Consider the following 18,299-nt stretch of genomic DNA (forward strand, 5'->3'; position numbering starts at 1 on the left):
AGCCTTGCAGTGAAGGGGTATAAGGACAAAATTGTCGAAGTACAATTCAAGTATGAAATGCATATTAGTGAGGTGCAAATGAAGCTACAACCAACTACACCACAGGAAATGAGGGATTAGAGGGAGACTGACCTAAAGACTATAATGGCCAGCATCTGCGCAAAATTGGTAGACTGTGGGAAGTTGTTAGATGAAATTTTACAAATTTGGACTTCACTATAGGAAGATCCTAATGTATAGAAATTGCAGGAATAAATGCAGCAGGAGAAACAATAATTAGAAGATATTTAGGCATCTGCGAAGACCTTACAAATCTTGCAGAGGCTCGTGAAAATCAATGAGAGTAAGGCCCTCTAGAAGAACATTGAGGAACGGAAGAAGTAGGAGTATATTTTGATAGATAGGACTCAGCCTTGGCAAGATGAGGCCCTCCAGTTATCACAGGCAGTGGATGAGAAGCTTTACGGCAAAGGGAAATAATGTTGGTGCAGAAGGCTGCAGAACATGTGACAGAGGCACTATTGGAGAAAGCACGCAACGAGGAAAAATAGGTGATAGAAACTCTGCAACAATTCAACTAGGCGTACAAAAACATCGCAACAAAAATCAAAGGCAAAGCAGCTGAGTGACTCAAGATGAATCACATGTGAGTGTTGGGGACCGTTGGGCGCAACCCAACTTGGCCTAGATTTTGATGAAGACTCTGCATTTTGGGGAGCAGAGTTCGAAGTAAAGGATGCAACAGAGTGAGAATTAGACCACACAGTAGAGTAGCAGAGCGCCAAAATAGACCGCGTAGTAGATATACCGTGTGGTATATCTACTTTGGAGCAGGTCAAAGCTCCTCCCTTTTTGTAAAAGAATAATATTTTGTAAATGATGAATGATTTTTTACCATAGTAGCTTTTATTAGGGGAGTCCATGGTATATGGACCATGGTATTGTAATGATGGACCCTTGATGTAATAGTATATAATAGGGTCAAATAATAAAGAGAGGAATCATCTTATGATCCAGATTTGTGTTATAGTCGTATCTTGTTAATTTGTACTTTGGAAGGAAGGCAAGGCTCTGCAGCGGATTGTGCAGGCCAAGAACTGTTTGTTGTACAAATTCTCTATTATAAGCAACAATTCTTATGGATGTAGTCCCACATTGGGATGAACCACGATAAAATCTGTGTCTTCATGTGTTTATTTGCTTATTATCAGTTGTAGCATAATAGTTGCACTTTATTTCAGTACAATGAAGTTTTATGGATGTATATGATATGTTTTAAGTGATGAATGTAATGTGGCGAAGTAATGTATGAATGTGAAGTAATTTATGAATTTTAAGTACAAGAAAACATAAAAATACCACATCGCATCATCCCTCAAGGGTGCAAAAACCTGGTTCTGCATCCTCCCATAGTCACTTCGAATGAGACTGCGATCTTCTTGCAAGTCATTACCGAAAGGGCCAATGATTTGGGTTTTTGTTGATGCGCAGTAAAATATCGAACTTGGGTCAACCTAACCTAAAGCCAACACTTATAAAAATTGACTGTGTAAATATTTAGATAAGGAATTTGATGATCACTCCTAACATGTTCACTTAACTCTCCACGTTGGCATTATCGTACTTGTCCATATAGCTCTTCCTCTATTCATGTCAACCCCACTAAAAAATTCCATGACTTGCATGCATCCATCATGTTGTTTGATTGACTACATTTTTCACTCCATCTTATGCAACAGTGAGCTCAGAAGAGCGCTTTCTTATTGGATTTTTGCAAAGACTTTGTTGGATAGACTTACATGTTGATTGTTGATTGTGATTGTCCACAGTTTGATAAACATGTTGATTATGAACACCACAGTGTTGACACTCAGCCCTCACACACCAATCACGATTAACACGAATATAATGTCTGATACAATTTTGGAATGACGACTCGACCACATGAAATTAAGGGAATTTTGAGGTCTAAAATGGGCCTCCAAAGGAAACTATAAAATAATAGTGGAAATAATAAAATAAGATTAGATTACATCATCAAATTTTAGAGGGAAAAAAGAAAAAACTAGTTTTTCAACTCATATTTTCAACTTATCTCCTTATGGGTTTACTCAAATTTCGAGCGGCAACAATCGTTGGATGAATAATTTGATTCCTCATCCAAGGAGTACCCATGTTGCATACTTTTGATGGACCCTATTACACAAAAAATGAGAAATACATGAAAAACGTGATTGCAATCACGTTTTTTCATGTATTTCTCATTTTCTGTGTAGCAGGGTCCATCGAAAGTATGTAACATAGGTACTCCTTGAATGAGGAATTAGATTTTGCATCCAGCGAGTACTGCCACTCGAAATTTGAGTAAAGACTTAGGTAGACAAGTTTAAAATACAAGTTGAAAAAGTAGTTTTATTATTTATTTATTTTTACATTTTTACTTTTTTACTCCAAAAATGGTGAATCATCCCCCATGGTTGACATCATCATCTTGAATCCTATTGGTTCTTATAAAGTTTATTTTGGTTGTACATTTTTCTTAAGAGGCCCATTTTAGACCTCAAAATTCCCCTAATGAATGCTTGTAATTCCCCCTACGTCCACGCTCAGGATCCCTTGTTAACAGATGCAATTGATGTGTATTCTTCACAAATCATAAAGTGTCTTCTTTCTAATGCACAACTAAGTCGGCTTCCCATTTGGTGACAATTGTGTTCCCAATGGCTCGACCCTCATCCAAAAATCATGGTCTTTTGATTTTAGAAGAATTCAACCTTCACAAAATAGAGAGTCAGCGTAGATGTAATTGGCAGACACTCTATTCTCTTGTAATCTATCCAACCCAACAATGACCCATGATCAACCAATTCGTCTGAGACTCCTTTGTTGTAACGTAGAAAGAGTCACCATGCTACATGCTTGACTTTAACTGTCAGGATTGACCTCTAAATTAACTGATTGTTGTTGTCATGAACTGATGGTGTCGTCTTCGGGCCTCTTTTAAGCTAACCGTGTGGCCTTGATGAAATGATTGATTCGGCATGATGATTTAACTTTACGTGGCCTCAGTAATAATTAAAATCGATTTGGTCCTCCTTTAGAATGAAACACTTGGCCTAATATTGACAAATATATTTTGGCAATGATAATTTGTAACACCCTCCTCCCACATCTACCCAAGTAACCGGCCAACCGAGGTAAACATGTGACGAGAAGTTACTATGATATGATTTGACCTCCTATGTCACCTCAAGGAAGTGGAACCAACGAAAACACACCATACAGACCTTCCACATTAGCAACAAGACTCCTAGGAACCATTCCAACCACTCAAGTAACAAGCCCCTAGGTCCCACTAATTTTTTAGACCATTAAACCCCCAGATGCTCCCTTGATATGGGCATGCATGCGTCCAAGAGGTTTTAAACGCTCCCACAACATGGGCATGCATGCATCCAGGTAATTTTCTACCCAGTGTTGGGACTGCATCTTCGGGATTTGAGCCACTTTTTCTGGCGCAGATCCCAAGTCACTACCCAAAACTCAATGACAATTTCGGAAATGAATTTACAAAACATAAAAATGATGCATTTGCAAAAACATCAACAAGGATTAGACTGGAACCCTATTAGCCATGATAGGCATTTCATCAAACATGTCACAAATATAATCTACAGGTTTAAACAACATATATGAGCATAGGGGTCTCATACTTATCTGAGAATCACTAAGAAGCATCATTCCCTTATATCATTAGCTAAAATTTAATCTATTAGGCCATAGATACATTATTCATTCATTTACAAATCAAAACATAATGAGAGCCATACATCATCACCGTCATAAAACATGCTCATAACTAGAATATAACAAGCATCATAACAATGATAATACAACCATCAATATCACATAATAACAAGTACACTTACCCATCATTTACAAGAGGAAAGAGATCTTATTAAAATATGCAAAATGCAACCAGGCCTGGGACTTCCACATACCACCCGACTGTAGACATGGATGAGCCAAATATCTCTTCAACCATTCACCCCCATGCAAATTCCAAGAATGAATGTGGGATCTCGTAAAACACATTAATCCAAACCATCTAGGGCTTCCATAGGCCAAGCCACCTCAACCCATCAAACAATGATTCCACCTCATCCTTGGACATCACAAAACCATCACCAGATTGGTATCTACATAAGCCTTCCATGGCTCAAAAGCGTTTGTTCCAACCAAGGCATTGAGGACTAGTAACTCAACCCACCAAGGGCTTCTAGAGCGTTTTTCCAACCAAGGCTTCCAAGACTAGTAACTCAACCCAATATTTTACAAGGCTTCTAGAGCGTTTGTCCAACCAGACGCTTCCACGAACTAGTAACTCCACCCAAGTTAAAGGAAACATGAGAACCAACCAGAAAAACAAAGAAATAAACCCACATGAACATGGCTATCCAGGAAATGGCAAGGCTAGGCAAACCCACTGTCAATCCAGCCAATCCTCCATGACAGTGAAAAATCATGACCAATAAACCACATGCATGCCAAAATTAGTGAGGAAAACATACATGCAACTTGTTACTTGCAAGAAAAACCCGATGTAGCTATTGATCCTGATGTCTTGTTGCACTTTCCTACTCTACATTTTCCTTCTTGCTCCAAAACTCCAAGTATGCCACACTCCTCCAAGAGTGCTCTAAGGCTAAGTGTTCAAGAGTATGAGAGAGACAGAGAGAGAATAGAATAGAGCTCCACCAAACCCTATCAAAAGCTTACCAACTGATCCTCAGAAGCCTTTTTATCAACGGGGCCTCTATTTTCTTCATTTTCCATTATTTTCTTTTAATTTCCTCTTCACATGCAACCTGTGACCTTTCGCCTTCCTTTTCTTCTAATTTCATTTATTTTCATAAATAAAACGCCACTAAATGCCTCGTGCCTCTCAAAATCCTTTTCCATTTCCTTTGACAATTTACTTAGCCATAAAAAACCGAATGAACACAGCACTAGGATGTTTTTCCCACCATTATCTTGGAATACGTGTCCCATGACCGTGGTCTTATATATTTTTACACGGATTTTTTATCCAAGGTTGTTGCAAAACCCTCCCCCTTGGGGGAACACCGTCCTCGGTATTCAATGACACCTATAACCAAAAAGAACACTAAAAGCAAACATACTGCCCATGGAAATTTATAACATAGCTCGTTGCAATATTTACAATGACCATCTGCTAAAGCATGACAACCATACCGTTTACTAGAGCTTTATAACACAGGTCATTACGTTGTTTCCAATAATAACCACATATACACACATGCATATTTGCTCAACCAACAAATAAAAAGATACGATGCCTGCATCTGAAACAAGGGAAACTAGAGGCTCACACCTCCAACCTCAAAGTAATACCAGGATTCACCTCCTTCCCATGAAGTCCATAATCCACTGCAAGGTCAAAGCTGCATCCAATGTCCAGTGCTATAATCCTGCACCACTTGTCCTCTCATTAAACAGTTACCAGCTCATTATTCCAGGGCACACTCCAAATGTGCATTTGATTCCATATGGAAATGCTAATGACAAAAAAAATATATCTCTGACCTTCACTTCTCTGCTACACAGTCCTTCGGTCAGTCCAGTTACCCCCTTTCGTGCAATCACACACCTTCCAAGTTCTGTTGGCACCCCCATTCTGGGAAGTCCATCTTTTGGCAAGGCTTCCTCGCATCGGAAGATATGAAAACAAAGGTATATCCTTGCCTTAAAACCATCATACCGGTCATAGCATGCTCATGGAAATCAATGGAAACTATTGGGTATCAGTGTCCCACAATGGCCCTACTCCTAAAGTGCTTTACCAGCATACTGTTGCCTATTCTAATTTCTTTTGTTGTTGTTGCTAATTCTCGTAGTCAGTTTCAACCACCCAATTGGGCATTTTCGTGCTTCCTATACCAAGCACATAACTTCCATTAGATTTAAAATAAATTGAAATAAATTCACATCATACCTCGTTAGTAGCTCGTCAATAACGTACACTTGCAATCATGCTTACTTCTTGTCACAAAAAGTCAAACTAACGGTTTGATCAAATCATCATGAATAAGCATATCACATATGGTTAGCTCAAACTCAACTATCATAAATTAAAATCATGAATCACATGTAACCATCATAAATCGGAATCATAGATCACATGTAATCATCATAGACCGAAATCATAAATCACATGCATAATAAAACTGAAATAAAATACGGATACTTATCCTTTAATCAATCATTAGCTTCTACTTTTGTCCTTATTTCGTACGCACACCAGATTGGTTGCCACACCCAAAAAACACCCAGTGTCTTCTCCACAACCACGTGCACATACACATAGTATGCATCACAAACATGCAATCACACACGACATACAACACCATGCAATACATGCACCTACACCTGACATACCACACATACACCTATGACCAGTGTACAACACAACACAATATATACTCCTACATCCGGTGTAAACCACAACACAATACATACACCTACACCTAACATATAGCACAATACATATACATACACATAGTACAACCTCTTTGTTGAGTGCAAAATTTGAGGAAAGGTTTACACCTCAAGAGATTTTATCCATGTTAGGGATTGATAGATATAGAGTTAAGATGGATCTACATTGGTTTAATTATTAATATTTTTTTTATTTTATTCTTTATTATTTATTTTAAATTTTTATTTTATTTGACCAAATCATAATGTTTTAATTAATAATTGTAGTTATCAATTATTTATTTTAAATGTAATTTAACTTAGTCAAATATTTACATAACGTTACATAATGAAATCAACTGTGCCGTAGACGTTGCATTCTCTGTAAAACTGGCTCAAAGCTCTGTAGCGTGGAATCTGGATCTGGGTTCAACACTCTGGAGCAATAGATCGCGGATTTTTTCCATAACAGCTCCGTTGAAAGCTGAGAACAGGAGTATGAGTTGAGTTGTCCCCAGCTCTGCTCGGAAGCAATGCGATGAATGGTGATTCGGTGAGACTTTTTCTGCAGATGGAAGGCTTTGAAAAGGTGCCTGCTTTTGAGGTACACGAAAGCAAGACAGAAAGTCGCTGCTTTTGAGTGCATAAGATCAAGTCAAGTTGCCGGCAGTAGCATGGGAGGTAACATGGATTCAAATCCTAAAGAGGTTCTTCTCTCGCAGGTTTAATAATTCTGATCCGCACTCGCTGTTTAGGTGAGATCTGGTTAGTCACCGGCATCTGAAAATTTTGAGTGAATAAGTCTGTTTGCACATTTTGGGTTCTAGATCTAATCTTTTGCGGCTAGATCTAGATCTAATTTTATCTTCTGCCTTATTTCTCTATGGCTGGGTTCTACAGGCAAGTAAAATATGGCTCCCAGCTTCGCGAAAATAGCTGCTGGCTCATCTGCTTCTAGAGGGCAAACTCCTACCTATATTGTCAGTGAATCCCCAGCTCCCACTGTCTAAGTGGTCCAGGCCTCACTCGATAAGGCTTTGAAGTTTTCCGAAAGTACCATAATCTGCCGGTTCAATAGTTTTTGGCCACGGCTGACAGCTCTCCACAATTGGATCTTGGAGGTATGGAAGCCTGTCATTTCTGATGAAATTAATATCTACCCTGTGTTAGGGGTTTCTTTATAGTAGATTTTGAAAATCCTGAAAGCAGACAATGTATTTTAGATTCTGGCCCTTGGTTTTGGGAAAAATCAAGCCTATTCATGAAGCCATGGAACCCATCATTCGATCCCTCTACAGCAGTCATAACCTCAACACCAGTTTGGGTGAGATTGCCAAGCCTACCCTTGCATCTCTGGAATCTCTCCTCGCTAAAAGCCATTGGAAATGCAATTGGGAAATTTTACTGCAGGTGCCCAGAAACATAGGAATATGCCAGAACCACCTATGCACGCATCTGTGTGGAAATGCACTTCAACGCCGGATTCCCAGCTGAAATAAACCTAACATGTAAAGACTATGTGTGGAACCAGAAACTTGATTATGAAAGTGTCCTCTTTAGATGTCGTTCCTGCTTCGGGACAGGCCATCTAGCCAAAAATTGCCCAAAAGCCTCCCAGAAAAATTCTACTAGAAAAAACCACCACAGATCTACATAGTGGGAAAGAGCACAAAAAGAACACTACACTATCATCAACGAAGAATACTCTATAGAAAACTCTAAATCACAAGAAATCGGGCAAGAAAGAAACAACTCTCAAGACAAGCAGGGAGAAAGCCCCGCCCAACAAATCAACAGTTATGAGGATTCGAATACCGCACAAAATAAATCTTCATTTAACAGCAAAGCAGATCTCCTAGACCAAACTTCTTCTCTGACTATCTTCAAAAGGATGAACACAATAGATCGCGAAGCTAAGATACCAATGTCCCAAGAACCAGAAGAGATGAAGGAGATGCAAGATAAAGGAAGTTGAAAGACCGTAGAGAAAAAAAAAAAAAAGCTATAGCACCAATCTCGCCAAGAAAGACGAGGAGCTAGATAATTAAAAACTAAAAAAGTTATAGGTCCGATAGACCAATTTAGTCTCCATGGACCTTAACCACCACCACCACCCCCACCACCACCATTGAAATCATCGAAATTTAATATTATTAATTTGATTTTTTTAACTTTAATTTAAATTTTTTATTTTTTATTATTTTCCAAATATATTCTCATTAATTTTATCTGGAATCTAGCAAAAATTTATCATACCGTAAATTTGCGCTAATTAATCATAGGCATTCCTGTTTTGATCCCAACGTTGACTCTTTTTTTTTTTTTTTTTTTTTAATTTAAATTAAATGAACGGATCAGATTTAACCTTGGAAAATATCACTGGAATATGCTTCGTCTAAGTCTCTCATCCATGGTTGTGGCATGATGGAGAGCGAAGCGATACAAAAAAAAATTAATTTAATTTTGCGGCAGTCGAGGTTATTTGCAGCGAGGCAGTTGAGGATATTTGTAATTTATTCCGACCAACTGCACAAGTTTGATATTTTCTATCATTGTGACCTCAACCATGTTCTAATATCATAGTCCACACATGCCCGACATAATTTTATGATGGGATATAATTATTTATTACGTTATAAAATACTATAGGATCCGTGGTTTTCACATTATTATTTTTAATAAATTTGAAACCATTTAAATTTAATAATAGATAAATATATACATTTCGTCATATATTCAAAATACAATATTATAAAATATATCCATTTCCTCATGTATTCAACATAGAATAATATAAAAACTCCAGATCTATCCTATATTAAAATAAATTTACACTTGTTACTATAAATTAATGTCAAATAGCCAATAATATTAAATCAAATAATTAACCGATACCTCACAATAACCCCTCTTAAAGCTATATTTTTGAACTTTAATATTTTGTAACATATTAAAATTAATTTGAAAAGTAATCTCAATTATTGAAGTCACGGGATCAAAATGCAATCACGGTCTCCTAAGTCTTGCTTCCACGTGCTTGCTTATGTGTGGGATTTTATAATCCAATAAGCGGACTTGCTCCCCTCACATTATGATTCCAAAGCTAGCGAGTAAGTTTGTTATAAAATTTTGCACTGCGTTGTTGTCCCAGGTGGTTGGGATAGTGCAATATTGCCCTTCTCACTCGCATTCGAAACACGTATTTACATGTCAGGTTGTTGTTGCAACGATTGTATGGATTTGCTGGATTGTTGTAGGTTGATGCAACATATTTACGGATTGTATCATGTTGTAATATAAAGCTTCTTCATTAGGGATTTCCCCTAAAAAAAAGTTTGTTATAAAATTTGTAAAAATATATAATATATATATTTTTAATACGGTATGTTTTCCCTCTACAATAAATTGATCATAGTTTCAAATTTAAAAGAGTTTAAAATAAAATAATTTTATAGTTATATTTTTTAATTAAAATTAAAAATAAAGAGGATTATTAATTTTTTAGTAATTAATATTTGCTCAAAAAATATATATATGAATTTTATTAAATAAATATAATTTCATGTTTTTGAGTTAAATTTAAAATTAAAAAAAATTGTTAATTATATCTATCAATGTGTTTCTTTTGGATTAAGACTCTCAAAATTTTAATTTAATTTTTAATAATTGTTAATTGGATGGAATAGATTTAATTTATATGGAATATTTAGAATATTTTTAGTATCATTTGCAAATCAATGGTTGAGATTTATCTTTAAAGTAGTTATGCTCAGTCTAATCTTTTAATTTTATTGATTAATTATATTTAAAAAAGTCATATGAACAAGTGTCATATAAAATGAATTGTGCTTTATAATAGGGTTTATAATATTGGTTTTATTATTAGGGTTTATAATATTGATTTTATAGTGTTAAGATTTATAATATTTCCTTTAATAATAGAGTTTAAACATTCAACCATGGTTGAGCTTGATTAACCATGGATGACCATGTTTGACTTTATAAAACATGGTTGACCATGCTTGACCAAGGTTGAGCATGATTGAACATTATTGACCATGATTATCATATTGAGACAATCTTTGCTATAATGTGACATTGGACCATGGTTGAGACAATGATTGATTTTCATATTGAAACAATCTTTGTCATAATGCGACATTGGCCAATGGTTGACCCTGATTAACCATGGTTGACCACAATTGATTTTATAAAACATGGTTGACCTTCATTAAATATATTAAACCAATGGGACTAATATTATAAATCCAAGCTATATAAACCCTAAGATAAATATTATAAACACTAAAATAAACATGGTTGACCATGATTGATCATGGTTTATTTTCATATTGAGACAATCCTTGTCACAATGTGACGTTTGACCATGGTTGACCATGATTGATTTTCAAATCGAGAGAATCTTTGTCACAATGTGACATTGGACCATGGTTGACAATGTTTGATTTTCATATTGAGACAAATCAATCATGGTCAACCATGGTCCAACATCACATTGTGACAAGGATTGTCTCAATATGAAAATAAACCATGGTCAACCATGTTTATTTTAGTGTTTATAATATGCCTTGGCTTTATAATATTAGTCCCTTTGGTTTAATATTATTCGACGAAGCTCAACCATGTTTTATAAAATCAATTGTGGCCAGCCATGGTTAAACGGGGTCAACCATTAGCCAACATCACATTGTGACAAAGATTGTTTCAATATGAAAATCAATCATTGTCTCAACCATGGTCCAACATCGCATTATCACAAAGATTGTCTCAATATGATAATCATGGTCAGCGATGGTCAATCATGGTCAACCTTGGTCAAGCATGGTCAACGATGTTTTATAGTGTCAAACATGGTCATCCATGGTCATTCATGCTCAAGCATGGTCAAACGTCCCATTGTGACAAAAATTATCTTGATATGAAAATCAACCACGGTTAAGCATGGTCAACCATGGTCCAGCGTCGCATTGTGATAAGGATTGTCTCTATATGAAAATCAACGATGGTCAACCATGTTTATTTTAGTGTTTACAATATTTATCTTAGGGTTTATATACCTTGGGTTTATAATATTAGTCCCTTGGGTTCAATAATATTCCTTTGGGTTCATAATCCCTTGGGGTTTTAGTATTAATGAAACATTGTCAAGCATGGTCCAATGTCGTATTGTGACAAAGATTCTCTCAATTTGAAAATCAATCACGGTCAACCATGATCCAACACCACATTGTGACAAGGATTGTCAACCATGTTTATTTTAGTGTTTATATACCTTGGGTTTACAATATTAGTCCCTTGGGTTTAATAATATTCCCTTGGGTTCATAATCCGTTGGGGTTTTAATAGTAATCCCTTGATTTTATTTTTCCCTTGGGTTTATAATATCAATCATGGTCAACCATGGTCAATCATGGCCAACCATGCCTATTTTAGTGTTTACAATATTTATCTTAGGGTTTATATACCTTACGTTTATAATATTAGTCCCTTGGTTTAATCTTATTCGCTTGGGGTCATAATCCCTTGGGGATTTAGTATTAATCCCTTGGGTTTATAATATCAATCCCTTGGGTTTATTATTCCCTATTACTTATAATATCTATCAGGGTCAACCATGGCAATCATAGCCAACCATGGCCAAACATCCTCAACCACAGTCAAATGTCGCATTTCGACAAAGATTGTCTCAATATGAAAATCAACCATGGTCACATTGTGTCAAATATTGTCTCATGGTACAACATCACATTGTGACAACCATGGTCAACCTTGGTCCAATGTCACATTCTGAGAAAGATTCTCTCAATATGAAAATTGATCATGGTCAACCATGGTTGAATAGTGCATTATGACATATATTGTCTCAATATGAAAACCAACCATCATCATCCATGCTCAACCATGTTTGTATTAGGGTTTATAATATTTATCTAAGGGTTTATATAGCTTGGGTTTACAATATTAATCCCTTGGGTTTATTAGTCCCTTGGGTTTATAATATCAATCCCTTGGGTTTATTAATCTAAGGTTTAATATTTCTTTGTCACAATGCGACATTGGACCATGTTTGACCATGTTTGATTCTCATATTGAGACAAATCAATCATGGTCAACTATGGTCCAACGTCACATTGTGACAAGGATCGTCTCAATATGAAAATCAACCATGGTTAACTGTTATGAAACCAGCTCAAAAAAAGATAGAAAAGAGAGATCCACGCCTTAGAATTCAGCCTCTTCGAGGGGGCAACCTCCTTTACATTACATAAATGAACAATTCTTGGATGCTACAAATGAAAATACCTCCTTTCTATATATAGGAGTCTAAGTGGTCCCAATACAATCAAAGCCTACATAACAATAATATTGTAGGGCACAACAATAACAATAGTGGGCTTCTATGTGGCACAATAGTAACAATATGGGCACTACATGGGTACATCAATATAAATAAGGGGTATAACTACAATAGTAATGGGGTAATCACTAGTATTATAGGGACCCAACATGCCCCTCTCCTTCAAAAAAGTGTTGTCCTCAACGCTTGAGTAGTTCAGGATACTTCTGCATAAAATTCTCGTCCTCCCATGTGGAATCTTCAGCGGATAAGTTCTTCCACTTGATAAGGTACTCTGAAATTGATCGATTTCGTAGCTGTCGAGTTCTTGTTTCTATAACTGCTTCCGGTTCCAATATAATTTTTCCTTCTTCGTCAAGTTCTGGCAATATTGTTTGAACTGGGAGCTTGTCGCCTATAACCTTCTTTAAGCATGAAACATGGAAAACTGGGTGCAATCGAGAAGCTGCAGGAAGCTCCAATTTGTATGCCATAGTACCAATCTTTTGCAACACCTTGTAAGGACCATAATACTTTGGTGATAATTTATTATCCTTCTTAGCTTGCTTGAGGGACATTTGCTTATATGGTTGTAGCCGTAGGAATACCCAATCACCTACATCAAAACTTCTTTCACTGCGATGTTGATCTGCCTGTTGTTTCATTCTATTATGTGCCAACACAAGGTTATCCTTTAAGAGTTGGAGGACTTGTTGTTGATGTTCGATGTGATGTTCCACTGCCTGAACCTTAGAATTTTCTCTTAAATATGATGTGATGGATGGTGGTTGATACCCATAAAGTGCCATAAATGGGGTCATTTTTGTTGTTGTATGAAAGGAAGTGTTATACCACCATTCAGCCAGAGGCAACCATTTGACCCATTGTGTCTGTTTATTAGATACAAAGCAACGAAGGTATCCTTCCAAACATTTGTTTACTATCTCAGTTTGCCCATCAGATTGAGGATGATAAGATGAGCTATGAGCTAACTGAGTACCAAGACAAGAAAATAATTCTGTCCAAAAATTTCCAGTGAAAATGGGATCTCTGTCACTTACAATAATCTTTGGGTTTCCATGTAGCTTTTGAATTGTTTCCATAAATGCAGTAGAAACTGTACTGGCTTTAAATGGATGTGATAATGCACAAAAGTGTGCATACTTGGTAAGTCTGTCAACTACCACCATGATGACACTCTTTCCCTCAGACTTGGGTAAACCTGTGATAAAATCCATTGATACCTCCTCCCAACGTTGGCTTGGAATGGGTAAAGGTTGTAATAGACCCGGTGTCTTAATTGTTTCAACTTTATTTTGCTGGCAAACCAAACATTCTGCCACAAACTTATGAATATCTGATTTAAGGCCATCCCAAAAAAATTCCTTCTTAACCCTGTGGTAAGTTTTTAAAAATCCTGAGTGCCCTCCTAAGGGAGAAGTGTGCAATTCCATAAGAATCTTTTGTTTTAGCTGGGAATTCTTACAGAGGTATAAGCGATCTTTGTACCATAATGAATCATTTTTCCAGCTAAATGTATCAGACGTACTGGAATCTTGTTGTAGCTTTCGAATAAGTGCCCATACTTCTTCGTCATTCTTCCATTCCTCCCTTGCTTCATTTATCCAATCTGGTTGGATGATAGAAATAGCGCACAACAATGCTTCCACATCCTCATCCTTCCTTGAGAGTGCATCTGCCACCACATTTTGCTTCCCCTTTTTGTAGATGATTTCAAAGTCATAACCCAACATCTTTGTGACCCACTTTTGTTGCTCTTCAGAGGATAATCTTTGTTCTAAAAAGTATTTAAGGCTATCATGATCTGTTTTTACCTTGAAGTGTCTTCCCATTAGGTAGGGTCGCCATTTCTTAAGTGCATGGAGTATTGCCAACATTTCCTTCTCATAAATAGCTTTTCTTAGAAACTTTCCCTTGATTGGACGACTTTCAAAAGCAATGGGTCTTTCATCTTGCATTAGAACAGCACCAATTCCATTTCCTGAAGCATCACATTCCACAATAAAGGTTTTTGTGGAGTCCGGTGTAGCTAAGACCGGTGCTTGGCACATTGCCTCTTTAAGATGTTCAAAGGCCTTTGTTGCTTCCGGAGTCCATGAAAATGCATCTTTCTTCAATAATTTGTTAGAGGTGCTGCTATTCTCCCATAATTCTTAACAAACTTGCGATAATACCCTGTCAACCCAAGAAATCCACGCAAATGCTTTATGGATGTGGGGATTTTCCATTCCTTAATGGCTTTAATTTTGGTAGGGTCTACCTTAACTCCTTCATGAGATACAATATGACCCAAATATTCCACCTCCTGGACTCCAAAGAAACATTTGGATCTTTTTGCATATAATTGTTTCTCTTCCAATAGTTGTAGCACCCTGTCGACATGTTCAACATGATCCTTCCAAGACTTGCTGTAGATAAGTATATCATCAAAAAATACTAACACAAATTTTCTAAGGAATGGTTTGAAAATTGAATTCATCAAACCTTGAAATGTTGAAGGTGCATTGGTAAGGCCAAAAGGCATGACCAAAAATTCATAATGACCCTCATGAGTTCTAAATGCCGTTTTCGGAATGTCTTCAATCTTCATTCTGATTTGATGATATCCTGAACGAAGATCCAACTTGGTGAAGTAAATTGATCCATGCAATTCATCCAGTAATTCATCAATGACAGGAATGGGGAACTTATCTTTAATAGTGAGCTTGTTGAGCTCCCTATAATCCGGACACATGCGTCATGATCCATCCTTCTTGTGCACCAATACTACTGGAGCAGAGAAAGAACTTTGACTCGGTTGAATTATACCAGCCTCTAGCATTTCTGCAACCATACGTTCAATTTCACTTTTTTGGACATAGGGATATCTGTACGGCCTGATGTTTGGAGGAACACTTCCTGGAATCAGATGAATAGCATGATCATGATCACGCATAGGTGGGAGACCTTTGGGAGTCTCAAATACCTTGGAATGATTGTCCAGGACTTTTTGGAGATCTGGAGAAATAGATGATTCTAATGTGGAAACATCTAGCGAACATAATTGTGCAATTACACCCCTTTGCTCCTTTTTTAGAAGCTTTGTCATACCATTAGAGCTGATTATCTTTCCTGGTTTCCCTGCAATACCCCTTAATTCAACTTCCTTTCCTTCCACAGAAAATTTCATGAAAAGTTCTTGAAAATTAAAAGCTATTGTACCCAAGGATTGTAGCCATTGGACTCCTAGTACAACATCAACACCTCCCATTGGAATGGAAAGCATTGGGCTAGTCAATACATATTCTCCCATGGATAGCTTGATATTATGGCACTTTCCAGAGCAATTTATTGTTCCTCCATTTGCAATCATCACTTGACACTCTGGTGCTGGATATAGGAAGCAATTCAATTCTTTTGCTACCCTACAATGAATAAAATTGTGGGTGCTTCCTGAATCAATCAACACTATTACCTTTTTCTTCTTGATTTGTCCTTCTATCTTGATGGTTTGAGGAGTGGTAATTCCCGCCAATGCATTACAAGATATGGTCGGATTTATTTGTTCTTCATATAGGCTTTGTTCCTGGAATATATCCTCTTCTTTTGACCTTTCTTGCTCCTTTTCTTCTTCCTCTTCACAATCTATGTAGAATAATTTCTTCTCAGCACACTTATGACCTTTTGTGTATTTGCTATCACAATTGTAACAAAGCCCTTTTGCTCTTTTTTCTTCCAATTGTTGCGGTGTCAACCTTGTAGGTTGTGGAAGACTATGGGCAACAACACTTCCATCTTTATAGTTGTGAATGGTATGCTTCCTAGTTGCCATAATTTTGCTTTCCATTTTTCTTGCTAACCTGAATGCCTTCTCTAATGAATCAGGTTCCCAAAGGCGCACATCATGTTGGATATTATCCTTTAAAGACCCTATGAACACATCAATCCTATGCTCCTCTGGAATATCTTTTATCCTTATGTTCAATTTTTGGAACTCCTCAATGTGCTCCATTATTGAACCCTTTTGTTTGAGATTCATCAATTGGCTAAAAAAAGTGTTGCTTTTTGTATCCTCATAATGTGCTATCAATTCTTCCGTAAAAATTACCCAAGTGATAAATTGTTTACGAGAACAAAGCCATTGATACCATACAAACTGATTTGGCTCAAAATATAAAGTTGCCATACGTACCTTTTGTGTGTTTTGCACATTATTGAGATCGAAGAATTGCTCCATCTGTAATATCCATGTGGCGGGATCCTTGCCATCAAACTTCCTCATATCGATTTTTGGAACATGGTGAGTCTTCGATCCAACATTAGATTCTATGGAATCATGATTAATATTTCTTTTGTTCTCATCATGAGTTTCCTTTGGTACTCTTTCACCCTTAGTGACTATTTCTTGTAGCAACTTATCCATCTTATCATCCATGCCATCAATTTTAGCTTCCATGCCATCCATCTTAGCTTCTACACCTTTCTTTAAACCATCCATCTTAGCTTCTACATCTTTCCTTAAACCATCCATTTTAGATTCTGTTGCTTTTTGTGCAAGTGACACTCGTTGCACTTGTTCTTGTAATTTTGATATATCATATAGCATTTCTTCTTCTTCTTCATGAGTCATGCCAGAGCTTCCAGGCTCCTTACTAGGTTTTTGCATTTTCTTTCCTCGTGGCATCAGTTACCGATAATAATTCTCTAATATTCCCTTTGAATACCTTCAAAATAAATTTTCAAACCAAGCTTAAGCAAAAATTAAAGAAAATCTACACACCTTTTTTCACTTTGTAGGAGCTCGATATTGCCTCCGATGTATCTCTGTACTTTCTGATTATCTAGCTCTAAATTTGTGACCTGTAGTAGCCCTCTGTGTCCTCTTTCCAATGCCACAAGTCTGACCCAAATTGGATTCTCCAAGGAAGAGTTATGCGAAATCTCCCACAGTTACTTGATTATAGACTAGTTCAGTAGATCGAACTTGGACGAAGTGCCACGTGTCACTGTTTCAACCTTTGACTCTGAAAAATATATAAACAAAAACTACAGTCCGTCCTCTTTCTGTACCTTCTTACAAAATTTCAATCCGATGCTCAGAAAGAAAGTTATGACGATTTTCCCTAGGTCACCTGTTTTGAGTGTAATTCAGGAGTCTGCAAAAAGACCAACTTCCTCAGATCATATCTCCGCAAATATTGCGCGAAAAACTATGAAATTCGGACCCAAGGTTCAGCGCGATTTCGTCTCAAATGGGTTTTTTTTGCGACTTCTGAAACGTCACAGAAAAAAAGTTATAGCGAAAATGCCACGATGACCTGTTTGGAGCAGCGAAACCCTAGAATCCAAAGCTCTGATACCAAATGTTATGAAACCAGCTCAAAAAAAGATAGAAAAGAGAGATCCACGCCTTAGAATTCAGCCTCTTCGAGGGGGCAACCTC

Source organism: Pinus tabuliformis, chromosome 4_1 (assembly GCF_031772625.1).
Source record: "Pinus tabuliformis cultivar Carrire ecotype Pingquan chromosome 4_1, CPIR1, whole genome shotgun sequence".
Lineage (NCBI taxonomy): Eukaryota > Viridiplantae > Streptophyta > Pinopsida > Pinales > Pinaceae > Pinus > Pinus tabuliformis.